Below are 14,010 nucleotides of genomic sequence, written 5' to 3'. Positions count from 1 at the left end.
TTGTGTATAAGAGCAGACCCTAGAACCTTACAGAATTGGGTTTAGTTTTCATTTTTTAAAAATTTATTTGGGGCCAGTGTTGTGTTGTGATGGGTTAAGCTACCACCTGCAATGCCAGCATCCTATATTTGGTACTTGTTCAAGTCCTGGTTGCTCCACTTCTGATCCAGCTCCCTGCTAATGCACCTGGAAAAGCAGCTGAAGATGGCCCAAGTCCTTGGGCCCCTGCACCCACGTGGGAGACCCAGATGAAGTTCCTGGCTCCTGGCTTCGGCACTGCTCAGCCCCTGCTATTTTGGCCATTTGGGGAGTGAGCCAGCAGATGGAAGATATCTCTCTATCTTTCTCTCTGTGTAACTCTGCCTTTTAAGTAAATTTAAAAAAAAAAGAGAGAGATCTGGCTCCCCAACTCATGTATATTGCAAAATCCTAAGTAAATGGCACTGAACAGCATGGTGTTTGATCCAATTATGGTGTCCAAAGGTGTGGCCTTTGGGAAGTGATTGTATTGAATTAGATTGCTAGGGTGGAGCCCTGGGATGGAATCAAAATCAGTTTGTAAGCAGAGACAGTAGATGCCCAGGTCCCGGTCTGTCTCCATCCTGCTTGCTATGTGATCACTCCTCCACCATCCTCCAGCCTTACCTGGCACCTGAGCCAAGGGGGCCACCCAGTCCAACTTCATCTGCTTCCAATCCAGCTTCCTACTAACGTACACTCTGGGAGGTAGATGACGATGGCTCAAGTACTTGGGTCCCTGCCACCTACATGGGAGACCCAGAGTGAGTTCTAGGATCCAGGCATTCAGATTTGAAATGCAAGTGTCCCAAGTGGCATTTAACTTCTACACCAAAGGCCTACCCCTTCTTTTAATCTTTTTTTTTTTTTAAATTTTGACAGGCAGAGTGGACAGTGAGAGAGAGACAGAGAGAAAGGTCTTCCTTTTTGCCGTTGGTTCACCCTCCAATAGCCGCCGCGGCTGGTGTGCTGCGGCCGGCGCACCACACTGATCCGATGGCAGAAGCCAGGTGCTTCTCCTGGTATCCCTTGCAGGTGCAGGGCCCAAGCACTTAGGCTGTCCTCCACTACACTCCCTGGCCACAGCAGAGAGCTGGCCTGGAAGAGGGGCAACCGGGACAGGATCGGTGCCCCAACCGGGACTAGAACCCGGGGTGCAGGCGCCGCAAGGCGGAGGATTAGCCTAGTGAGCCGCGGTGCCAGCCTTCTTTTAATCTTTTACATATTTTTATTTTGAGACTATCAGACAGATATATTTGAATTGTAGTAGAGTAGTATATTTATGGAATTAGAAAGCCATTTCAGAGTCCCAGGACAGATTTCGTTTACAGAAAACACAAATATAAACCAAAATCACTTTGACAAAGTACTTTATTAAAAGCCTCAATGAAACAATCTAGAGATTATATATGTGAAAGAGCAAGCATATCTCCTGTGTATAAGAATATGTATGAAGTTATGCTTGTGACAGGAGTGCCATGCCATGTAAGTTGTTAGGTTTGCAATAATCGTTTCTTAAATTTGCTCTAAATTCACTTTTTTTTTTTTTTTTTTTTTTTTGACAGGCAGAGTGGATAGTGAGAGAGAGATAGAGAGAAAGGTCTTCTTCACCCCCCAATGACCGCTGCGGCCGGCGCGCTATGGCAGGCGCACTGCGTTGATCCGAAGCCAGGAGCCAGGTGCTTCTCCTGGTCTCCCATGCTGGTGCAGGGCCCAAGCAGTTGGGCATTCCTCCACTGCACTCCCGGGCCATAGTAGAGAGCTGGCCTGGAAGAGGGGCAACCGGGACAGAATCCGGCGCCCCAACTGGGACTAGAACTCGGGGTGCCGGCTCCACAGGCGGAGGATTAGCCTATTGAGCTATGGTGGCACCAGCCCTAAATTCACTTTTTACGATATAAATTCACATTTATAAATTCAAATCTGCTGGTTATTCCACAAATCCCTATACCTGTCAAGATTGGGTTAGGGGCTGGCGTCACGGCTCACTAGGCTAATCCTCCGCCTGTGGCGCCGGCACTCCAGATTCTAGTCCCGGTTGGGGCACCAGATTCTGTCCCAGTTGCTCCTCTTCCAGTCCACCTCTCTGCTGTGGCCCGGGAGTGCAGTGGAGGATGGCCCAGGTCCTTGGGCCCTGCACCCACATGGGAGAGCAGGAGGAAGCACCTTGCTCCTGTCTTCAGATCGGCGCAGCGTGCCGGCTGTAGTGGCTATTTGGAGGGTGAACCAATGGAAGGAAGACCTTTCTCTCTGTCTCTCTCTAACTGTGCCTGTCAAAAAAAAGGTAATATCACAAAACTTCACCAACTGCCACATCAAGATTTGCCATGCTGATGCTCATGCCATTCTATATGATGGTGTGGTGGTCCAGATGATGGAGCTGATGTCTAACCAGGAAATCCATGTGGTCATTTATCCTTATTCCTGAGGCTCCTGTTGCAAATAAGTTCCATGTTTATATATCATCTTTTGCTACCAAAATGAGGTCTTCAGTGGCTTTGTCACTGAGCCTCAGGAGAAATGTGAGGAAGTAGAGCAAGCTGAAGAAAGACAGCAGACATTTGAGGTGGTGCCTGATGATTTAGGAACTTTCTGAGATTAGACTGTGAGCAGTGACTAGGAAGAACATCCAGAGGAACCTGTTGCTGAACTAGAGCCCGATCCTGAACCAGAGTCAGAGCAAGGACCTATGTCTGAAATCCAAGGGGAAAAGTCTGAGCAAGCAGTAGAAGAAACTACTGACGATGCTCAGAAGAATTCTTCTCAGGCCCCTACAGACATAGCTCAGACAGTACACGAAGACTTGAGGACATTTTCTTTGCTTCTGTGACCAGTAAGAACCTTCCACCTAGTGGAACTATTCAAGTCACTGGGATACCACTGCACAGCCCCGTCTAGCATCTAAGCCTGAACATCAGATCCCACTACAGAGGGCTCAGAGGGGTAAAAGAGTACAAGAACAGCAAGTAAACATTCCTCCCCAGAGGAGACCCAGACTGATGTATGAAGCTGGTGAGCAAGGAGATGTTGAACACCCAAAAATTGTGAGACACCCTGAGAGTCACCAGCTCTTCACCTGCAACCTGCCTCATGAGGAAGACAAATCAGAACGTTAAGATTCCTGGGCCGGCGCCATGGCTCAACAGGCTAATTCTCCACCTAGTGGCGCCGGCACACTGGGTTCTAGTCCCGGTCAGGGCACCGAATTCTATCCCGGTTGCCCCTCTTCCAGGCCAGCTCTCTGCTGTGGCCAGGGAGTGCAGTGGAGGATGGCCCAAGTGCTTGGGCCCTGCACCCCATGGGAGACCAGGAGAAGCACCTGGCTCCTGCCATTGGATCAGCGCGGTGTGCTGGCCGCAGCGCGCCGGCTGCGGTGGCCATTGGAGGGTGAACCAACGGCAAAGGAAGACCTTTCTCTCTGTCTCTCTCTCTCACTGTCCACTCTGCCTGTCCAAAAAAAAAAAGAAAAAAAAAAAGATTCCTTTCAGAACAACGTGAATGTGGTGGAAAGTTATTCAATTTTGGTTTTGTGTTTGATGAATCTGAGACCATTCAGAAGGCTCTTAGTGGGCCAGCACTGAGGTGCAGTGGGTTAACACCCTGGCCTGAAGCGCCAGCATCCAATATGGGTGCCGGTTCAAGACCTGGCTGCTCCACTCTGATCCAGCTCTCTGCTATGGCCTGGGAAAGCAGTAGAAGATGGCCCAAGTCCTTGGGCCCCTGCACCCACGTGAGAGACCCGGAGGAAGCTCCCGGCTCCTGGCTTCGGATTGGCATAGCTCTGGCCATTTCGGCCATTTGGGGAGTGAGCCATCAGATAGAAGACCTCTCTCTCTGCCTCTTCTCTCTCTCTGTAACTCTGACTTTCAAATAAATTAATAAATCTTAAAAAAAAAAAAAAAAAGAAGCAGAAGAAGGCGGCTCTTAGTAACAGCTCCATCATGTTCAGAGGTGAAGTCCCTTTGAATTGTGGAAGAGACGACAACTTAGGTCATGAAGGAAGGAGAACACAGAGACAACTTCCTGTGGTGACCTGGAGGCCCCTGTGATGGGCTGAGTGGTGGAACGAGAGGCCTTCCCCATGCGGTTGCAGTGCAGAAAGTAGAATTTGAAGTGAGAAGGGAACTTCTGAGGGCAGTGAATTGCTCTTCACTGATCTTCACACACAGTGCAAACCCTAGCTCCCACAGATCCAGCTGGATATCCTGGAGTATGACCTAGTGTGTTATAAACTGTTTACATTTGTACAATTTTACTTCAGCTGGGACTGGGCCAGACGGAGGCCAAGAGTCAGGAACTCCATCTGGATCTCCATATGGGTGGCAAGGACCCTAGTACATGGACCATCATCTGCTGCCTCCCAGGGAGTACAACAGCAGGAAGCTGGAATCAGAACTCAAGCCAGAATTCAAACCCAGGCACTCACATATGGGATGCAGACATCTCAAGTGGCGTGTTAACCACTATGCTTTAATCACCGTCTCAAAACCCCTTAACTGCCTCCTTAAAGACCCTACCTCCAAATACAGTTTTTTGAGAGGCTAGGGCTTCAACATATGAATTTTAGAGGAATATAATTCAGATCATACCCATATCCAAAAGAAGAGAAATTAGGACAAGAAGGGATATTTGTAGGCTAATGTTTATAGCAGCTGTACTTCTATCAGCTAAGAGGTAGTAGCAAGCCAAGGATCCATCAACAGATGAATGGATAAATAAAATGTGGTCTATACATACAATGGAATATTGTTCATTCTTAAAGAAGAAAATTCTGGGAGCAGTTAAGACATTCACATACCACATTAGAGTGCCAGGGTTCAACTACTACCTCTAGTTTCCAGATTCTACTTAACTGCCAGTGCGGAGCCTGAGAGGTAGAGATAGAGGTGATGGCTCAAATAACCAGGATCCCGCCACTCACATGGAAAAACCCTCATTTTGTTTCCAGCTCCTGGATATGGCCCCAACCCAGACCTGGCTGTTGTGGAAATTTTGGGACCTGAACAGTAGATGGGAAGTCACTCTCTCTGTCTTCTCTCTCTCTCTTTTTCTACCTCTCAAATAAAGAAAAAGTGAAAAAAAAAAAAATTTCAGATACATGGTGCAACATGGATTAACCTTGCTGCTAAGTAAAATAAGCCTCACACAAAAGCACAAATATTGTAAGACTCCATGTATATGAAATTCCCCAGAAGTCAAATTTATAGAGACCAAAAACAGATTTGTGGTTGCTAGAGACTAATAAAGCAAGAAATAGGGAGTTACGGTTCAAAGGGCAAAGAGCTACAGTTTTGCGAAATGAAGAGTTCTGTGAATGTGTGGTAGTGATGGTTGGACATGAATGTAATTAAGTCACTGAATTCCACACTTTAGGGCAGGCATTTGGCATAGCAGGTAAGATACTGCTTGGGATACCTGCATTCCATATTGAAGTGTCCCCGGTTTAAATGAATACTGGCTTCATTCACTTCTGTCCCAGCTTTTTGCTAATGTGTATCCTGGAAGTCAGTGAAAGATGGCAGAAGTGCTTGGCCCCTGACACCCACGTGGGAGACCAGGATTGAGTTCCAGGCTCCTGGCTTCAGCCTGGCCTAGCCCTTACTGTTGCAGACATTTAGGGGGTGAACCACCAGATGGAAGATCAATCAATCTCTCTATCATTCTGCTTTGCAAATAAAATAAATTATTTAGAAACAACTTTTGGAGCCAGCATTCTGGCTTAGCTGGTTAAGCACCACCTGCAACACCTGCATTCCATATGGGCACCAGATCAAGACCTGGCTGTTCCACTTCCAATCCAATTAGCTCCTGCTAATGCACCTGGGAAAGCAATGGAAGATGGCCCAAGTTCTTGGGCCCCTGCCACCCATGTGGGAGACCTGGATGAAGCTCCTGGCTCCTGGTTTTGGCCTGGTCCAAACCAGACTATTATAGCCATTTGGGTAGTGAACCAGTAGATGGAAGATATTTATCTCTCCCTCTTTCCCTCTCTTTCTGTAACTCTGCCTTTCAAATAAATAAATAAGTCTTCGAAAAAAAAAAAAAAAAGAAAACCTTTTTTTTTATAAATTACATTTTTTAAAGATTTATTTTTTGAAACTCAGTTATATAGAAAGAGAGGCAGAAAGAGAGAGGTCTTCCATCTGCTGGTTCACTCCCCAATTGGCTGCAATGGCCACAGCTGCGCCAATCCAAAGCCAGGAGCCAGGAGCTTCTTCTGGGTCTCCCACACAGGTGCAGGGGCCCAAGGACTTGGGCCATCTTCTACTGCTTTCCCAAGCCATAGCAGAGAGCTGGATCAGAAGTGGAGCAGCCAGGACTTGAACCAGCGCCCATATGGGATGCTGGCACCGCAGGCAGAGGCTTTACCCACTACACCACAGCGCCAGCCCCAAAAGAAAAACTTTTTAAAAATGTTCATGGGGGGTCAGCGCCGTGGCGCACTAGGTTAACCCTCCGCCTGTGGCGCCAGCATCCCATATGGGTACCAGTTCTAGTCCCAGTTGCTCTTCTTCCAGTCCAGCTCTCTGCTGTGGCCTGGGAAAGCAGTAGAAGATGGCCCAAGTGCTTGGGCCCCTGCACCGCATGGGAGACCCAGAAGAGGCTCCTGGCTCCTGGCTTCGGATTGGCGCAGCTCCAGCCATTGGGGCCATTTGGAGAGTGAACCAACGGAAGGAAGATTTTTCTCTCTGTCTCTCTCTCTCTCACTGTCTGTAACTCTATCTGTCAAATAAGTAAATAAAATCTTAAAAAAAAAAAAAGATTTATAGGGGGCAACGGTTTGGTATAGCCCCTGGGTTCAAGTCCCAGCTCTGTTCTTCATTGTCCTTCCTGTTAATACACACTCTGTTAATACAGCAGGTAATATCACAAGTACTAGGGTCCATGCCACCCACCTGGGAGATCCAAACTGAGTTTCTAGCTCCTAGCTTTGGCCTAACCCAATTTTTTTTTTTTTTTTTTTTTGACAGGCAGAGTTAGTGAGAGAGACAGAGAGAAACGTCCTTCCTTTTCCATTGGTTCACCGCCCAATGACCACTGCGGCCGGTGCGCTATGGCAGGCGCACCGCGCTGATCCGAAGCCAGGAGCCAGGTGCTTCTCCTGGTCTCCCATGGGGTGCAGGGCCCAAGCACTTGGGCCATCCTCCACTGCACTCCCTGGCCACAGCAGAGAGCTGGACTGGAAGAGGGGCAACCGGGACAGAATCCGGCGCCCCAACCGGGACTAGAACCCGGGGTGCTGGCACCACAGGTGAAGGATTAGCCTATTGAGCTGCGTCGCCGGCCCGTTATATTACTTTCTTATAGGTTGCGTCTGCTGCCTTTAACCTTTGAATCCAGTCCCCCAGGGACATAGAAAGAGTTTGTTCCATAAAATATTTAGCATGTCTGGGGGCTTGTTCATCAGTTTGTAATACTGTCTCGTAAGTTCCCATCCACCCAGCAGGGAACTAGGCTTTTCCATAGCCGTTGTTTTGGTTAGTTCAACCTCCCAAGGTCACATGAGAATAAAATATAGGTCAGACAAGTTGCTCAACACTGTGTCTTGCACACAGTGTTTTAGAAAGAATATCAGTTACTCTGACTGCACACTCGGTGCTCCCTTGTTACTGACAGTGCAAGGAAGGTGTGGCCATTCTGTTTTGAGGATCCAAAGACTCTCTTTGCACTCTGACTGCCCTTCTAAAGGAAAACCTCCTTCAGATCCAAGCCAGGCTAGACTCCCTGGGCCAGGGGATTAAAGACTCCTGGCACATGGGAGGAGTATACATGAAAAGCCAGCTGGTAAGCTACGCTTGTTCCCTAGCCACCGGCTCACTTGAATTTTCAAAATAGCTTGTCAAGTTCACAAGATTAGGACAGAGTTTCTTAGATAAAATTGTTTATGGAGCATTTGGTGCAGCGGTTAAGATGTTGCTTGGGATGCTTGCAGCCTATGTTGGCATAAGTATTTGGGTCCTACCACCCACATGGGAGACTTTGATTGAGTTCCCAACTCCTGGCTTCTGCCTGGCCCAGCCCTGGCTGTTGTAGGCATTTGGAGAGTGAAGTAGCCAATGAAAGATCTCTTTCTTTCCCTCTTCAAATTAAAAAAAAAAAGTTTCAATTCCTCCAAAAGAGTGATATGAACTAGTGTTTAACTTAAGAATTTAGTGAAGGTTTTCTGAGGGAACTGATAGTTGAATTTAGGAAATTAAGCAAAAGGGATTTTAAGAGTGGATATGAGGCCAGCGCCGTGGCTTAACAGGCTAATCCTCCGCTTTGCGGTGCCGGCACACCGGGTTCTAGTCCCGGTTAGGGCACCGAATTCTATCCCGGTTGCCCCGCTTCCAGGCCAGCTCTCTGCTATGGCCCGGGAAGGCAGTGGAGGATGGCCCAAGTCCTTGGGTTCTGTACCCACATGGGAGACCAGGAGAAGCACCTGGCTCCTGGCTTCGGATCAGTGAGATGCGCCGGTCGCAGCACGCCGGCCATGGCAGCCATTGGAGGGTGAACCAACAGCAAAAGGAAGACCTTTCTCTGTCTTTCTCTCTCACTATCCACTCTGCCTGTCCAAAAAAAAAAAAAAAAAAAAAAAAAAAAGAGTGGATATGAAAGTCATTTTAGGCAAAGGGAGCAAATTCCTGACTAGGAGCATACTATATTAAAAGAAGTTACCTTTCAAATAGATAAAAGTTAAAAACAATACCAACAGAGAGTGCAGTAAGGCCAGAGCAGTGGTTCTCAAAGGTGTGGGCTGATGACTCTTAGGATTTCTAGACTGTGAAGGGGTCTGTGGTATCTTTCCTGTTCAGCTGCTTATCTCTCAGGGACTAGAGTTTCTTCGTATATTTTAGACAAAAAGAATTTATCATCTCAGATTGACTGCAAAAATAGATATGAATAATTGCAAAGGAATTAATAAATATTTTTTATTTATTTGAAAGAGTTACAGAGAGGAGGAGAGACAGACTTAGATAGATATTCCATCTGTTGGAGTCTCAAATGGCTGCAGTGACTGCTGCTGGGCCAGGCTAAAGCCAGGAGCCCAGAGTTTCCTCTGCATCTCCCATGTGAATGCAGGGGTCCAAGCACTTGGGCCATCATCTTTCTCTACTTTCTCAAATGCAATAGTAGGGATCTGGATCTGAAGTGGAGCAACCGGGTCTCGAACTGGCACCAATAAGGGATGCCAGTGTTGCAGGCTGAGGCTCAGCCTGCCATACCACAATGCTGGCCCCAATAAATTAATAAATATTTAAAATTTTTATTTTAGTTTCTAATGTAAGTAGTACTAATAGATATAAACCACATAAAAGCTCTCTAGAAGTCATTAATTGTTTTTTTAAAAGATTTTTTTATTTGGAAGAGTTACACAGAGAGAGGAGAGGCAGAGAGAGAAGAGAGGGAGAGAGGTCTTCCATCCGATAGTTCACTCCCCATTTGGCCACAGTGGCTGGAGCTGCGCCATCTGAAGCCAGGAGCGAGGAGCTTCTTCCGGGTCTCCCACATGGGTGCAGGGGCCAAAGGACTTGGGCCATCTTCTACTGCTTTCCCAGGCCACAGCAGAGAGAGCTGGATTGGAAGTGGAGCAGCAGGGACTTGGACCAGCGCCCACATGGGATGCTGACGCTGCAGGCAGTGGCCTTACCCGCTATGCCACAGTGCCAGCCCCAAAGTCATTAATTGTTTTTAAGAAAATTTCTTATTTATTTACCTATTTGAAAGGCAGAGAGATGGAGAGAAACACAGATTTCTCATCTGTTGTTGACTGCTCAAATGCTTGTAAGAGCTGAGCTTGGGCCAGGTTGAAGCCAGGATTCTGGAATGCAATTCAGGTCTCTCAAGTGGTTGACAAGGACTTGAACCATCATCTCTGCTTGCTGAAATGAACATAAGCAGGAATCTAGAATTGGAAACAGAGCCTGGATTCATACCCAGGCCCTCTGATGTGGGTTTTTGATGTCCCAAGTGACATCTTAATCCCTATGCCAAACACCCACCACAAATTATATTGGTTTTTTTTTTTTAAGACTTATTTGTTTATTTATTTGAAAGAGTGACAGGAGAGTAAGGGAGAGAAACAGATCTTCCAGGGGGCCAGCGCTGTAGCATAGTAGGTTAAGCTTCTATCTGCAGCGCCAGCATTCCATATGGGTGCTGGTTCATGTCCCGGCTGCTCCTCTTCCAACCCAGCTCTCTGCTAAGGGCCTAGGAAGGCAGTGGAAGATGGCCCAAGTCCTTGGGCCCCTGCATCCATGAGGAGACTCAGAGGAAGCTCCTGGCTTCAGATCGGCCCAGCTTTGGCCATTGTGGCCATTTGGGGAGTGAATCAGCGGATGGAAGACTTCTCTCTCTGTCTCTTCCTTTCTGTTTTTGTAACTCTGCCTCTCAAATAGATAAATAAATCTTTAACAGAAGTTAATGAGTAAATTAAATTCACTATTTTAAAAAAATGGAAGATCTTTCACCTATTGGTTTGTTCCCCAAATGGCCTCAATAGCCTGGGGCTCGTTCCAGACTGAGCCAGAGGTTCAATATTTTATATGGGTCTCCCACATGGATTGTAGGGACCCAAGTACTTGGACCATTCTCCATTGCTTTCCCAAGAACATTAGAGGGGAGCTGGATCAGAATTGTAGCAGCCAGGTTCAGTGCTGTGATATGGAAGCCATCATCTCAGGCAGTGGCTTAACCTCCTGGGCAACAATGCTAACTCCCTGGTTATTATTTTTTACAAATAAGTAATTTGTGGAGAGAAACTTTGAGATTATAAATATTTTCTTCCTCATTAAACTTTTACCCACTGTTTAACAAGTTTTAGTACATCTTTTCTGATTTAGTTTTTATTGTGGTCTTTGTAAAATGGTGATTTTCTGACTCTTATTTTTCTTCTATGTCTATTTGTTGAAGGAGCCTGTCTCCTTCCCTCCCTATTTACCTGCCTGCCTTTCTCTTATCTCCTGTTTTTTTTTTTTTTTTTTTTTGACAGGCAGAGTGGACAGTGAGAGAGAGAGAGAGAGACAGAGAGAAAGGTCTTCCTTTGCCGTTGGTTCACACTCCAATGGCCGCTGCGGCCGGCGCACCGCGCTGATCCAATGGCAGGAGCCAGGTGCTTCTGCTGGTCTCCCATGCGGGTGCAGGGCCCAAGCACTTGGGCCATCTGCCACTGCACTCCCTGGCCACAGCAGAGAGCTGGCCTGGAAGAGGGGCAACCGGGACAGAATCCGGTGCCCCGACCAGGACTAGAACCTGGTGTGCCGGCGCCGCTAGGCGGAGGATTAGCCTATTGAGCCACAGGTCCGGCCGTTATCTCCTGTTTTATTTAGTGTTATAATCTGCTCCTGTCATTTTTGGAAATTAAAATTGTCCTTTTCTAATAATTTTAAATATATGAGTAACTAGAACTAACAGAAGCCAGGAACCTGTTAATCCAGGTTTCTCACATGAATACCAGGGACCCATCTACTTGAGCCATCTCCTGTTCTCCCTCAGGAGAATATGCATTAATAGGAAGCAGGGATTGGGAGCAGAGCCAGGATGTGAACCTGGGCACTCTTGACATGAGATGCCAGAGTCTTGAGTGCTAGGACAAATCCTCACTCCTGTTGTATTCTTTGTAGCACAGTAGGGAGAAAGTTACACTTTTGGGTACTTTCCTGATATTTTTCAAAATTGTCTCATCTGTCTTCTCAGTAATCATTTTGTGATGTTGGATGACTGATCCCCATTTGAGAGATGAAAAGAGTTCACAGATTTGGACAGGAGATTAATATTTTCTTTTGTAGCATCTGCATAAGTGAAATAGTAGTCTTTTGCTTTTCTCCTTATTTTTGACAATTTTTTGGAGAACAAAGATGTTGCTGTCTGCCTGTAAGGCTTTCTTTCATCCTAAATTATTATTATTTTTTTGAATGGTAGAAAAAGAGAGACAGATGTTTCATCAGCTGGTTCACTACCCAAATGCCTATAGCAGTTGGGGCTAGACCAGGGCAAAACCAGGGCTTGAAACTCAGTATGGTTTCCTGCATGGGTGGCAGGGACCCAAGTACTTGAGCCATCACCTGCTGTCTTCTAGGGTGTGCATTGGCAGGGAGCTAGATCAGAAGTGAAGCAGCCGGGATATGTACTGGAGCCCATGTGGGGTACATGCGTTACAGGCAGCAGGTTTATCTGCTACATCACAGTGCCAGTCCCTGAATTTCTTTTTCAAATTATTTAATTATTTGAGAGACAAAGAGACAGAGAGTGCCTCCATCTGCTGATCCCTTGCCAGATGCCTGCCAATGACTACGGCTGAAGCTGGGAGTGGGGAACTCAATCTAGGTGTCTCACTTGGTGTTAGGTACCTAGCTGCTTGAGGGAAATAGGAATTCAGAAACCTGCTTAGAAATCCACATTGACATTTAAGAATCAATAATTTATATTGGGGAACTGGTGGTGTGGCTCAGCAGGTTACACCTCTGTGTTGCCATGCCGGTGTCCTGTATCAGCCTGCAGGTTTAAGTCCTGGTTGCTCTACTTTCCATCCATCTTCCTGCTAATGTCCTGGGAAGGCAGTGGAAGATGGCCCAAGTACATGGGCTTCTGGTACCCATATGGAAGACTAGGTTGGAGTTCCTGGCCTTGACTTCAGCCTGACCCGGTCCCTTACCATTACAGCCATTTGGGGTGTGAACCAGCAGATGGAAGGTATCTCTCTCTTTTTATGACTGGAAGACCTGTGACTCTGCCTTTTTCTGTTGTTCTGCCTTTCACATAAGTACATCTTTTAATAAACAATTATTTCTGTCTCATTTAACAGTATTTTTTTAAAGGATTTATTTATTTATTTTTTGACAGGCAGAGTGGACAGCAGAGGGAGACAGAGAGAAAGGTCTTACTTTGCAGTTGGTTCACCCTCCAATGGCTGCCGTGGTAGGTGCGCTGCGGCTGGCGCACCGCGCTGTTCCGATGGCAGGAGCCAGGTGCTTCTCCTGGTTTCCCATGGGGTGCAGGGCCCAAGCACTTGGGCCATCCTCCACTGCACTCCCTGGCCACAGCAGAGAGCTGGCCTGGAAGAGGGGCAACCGGGACAGGATCGGTGCCCCGACCAGGACTAGAACCCGGTGTGCCGGCGCCGCAAGGCGGAGGATTAGCCTACTGAGCCACGGCGCCGGCCTAAAGGATTTATTTATTTAGTTGATAGGCAGAGTAAAGGAGAAAGAAAGGGAGAGAGAGAGAGAGAGAGAGAGATCTTCCATCTTATGGTTCACTTCCCAGCTGCAAGGGCCATAGCTGGGGCTGGCTGAAGTCTGGAGCCTGGAATTCCATCTGGGTCTTCCACAGGCTGGCAGGGGCCCACGTACTTGGGCCATCTTCTGCTGCTTTCCCAGACCCATTAACAGGGAACTGGATTGGAAGTGGAGCAGCTGGGACTTGAACCAGAGCTCATATGGAATGCTGGCATTGCAGGCAGTGGCTTAACCCGCTATGCCACCACACCAGCACCTAATTCAGCTTTTCCATTCATTGTTTTTAATAGTAAAAGCTTTAAACTAGTTGTTTTATTTTACTTTTATTTTTCACACAGATTGGTGTTGTTATAGAAGGTGTGGTTTGCTAACTCCTTTAATATGAAAAGGATGGTACTTTAATAAATATAAATAACATCTGCAGGCACTTAACAGTTCTTAATGATGTTGATTGTGATGCAAGAAGTGATGATCTGTAGGGGAAGAACATCATAAAATTGTAATTGTTGTCCTGAGGGTGTGATTTAGTCTCTTTTGGGCTATGATTCAGTGTGTAGTGAAAGGTTATGCGTCATTGTTGCCTGGTTACCTTAATAGAAGCCAGAAGGTTTTAGTTTACTGCTTGAAAATAAAAGTATTTGCAGCAGTGGTAGCAGTCTTTGAGGGACTAGTGTGTCATTCATCAGTTTAGTTATGAGAAATTGAAGAAAAACCCTGCTGCGTTAATTTGACAGAGTTGTTGTCATCTTCATATCTGAAAATTTCTCTTGACTTTTTG

General features: G+C 46.8%; 1 protein-coding gene and 1 pseudogene across 1 annotated transcript in view; both read left to right on the top strand.

Moving 5' to 3' along the window:
* INTS4 (integrator complex subunit 4) overlaps positions 1–14,010 on the top strand; it is a 105,304-nt gene that overhangs the window by 14,327 nt on the left and 76,967 nt on the right. The gene's annotated exons all lie outside the window — the stretch shown is intronic.
* Positions 1,405–3,134, top strand: LOC133764866 (ras GTPase-activating protein-binding protein 1-like; annotated as a pseudogene).

Source organism: Lepus europaeus, chromosome 7 (genome assembly GCF_033115175.1).
Source record: "Lepus europaeus isolate LE1 chromosome 7, mLepTim1.pri, whole genome shotgun sequence".
Classification (NCBI taxonomy): domain Eukaryota; kingdom Metazoa; phylum Chordata; class Mammalia; order Lagomorpha; family Leporidae; genus Lepus; species Lepus europaeus.
The sequence above is the reverse complement of the archived record's forward strand: the minus strand, read 5'-3'. Positions and strand labels throughout refer to the sequence as shown.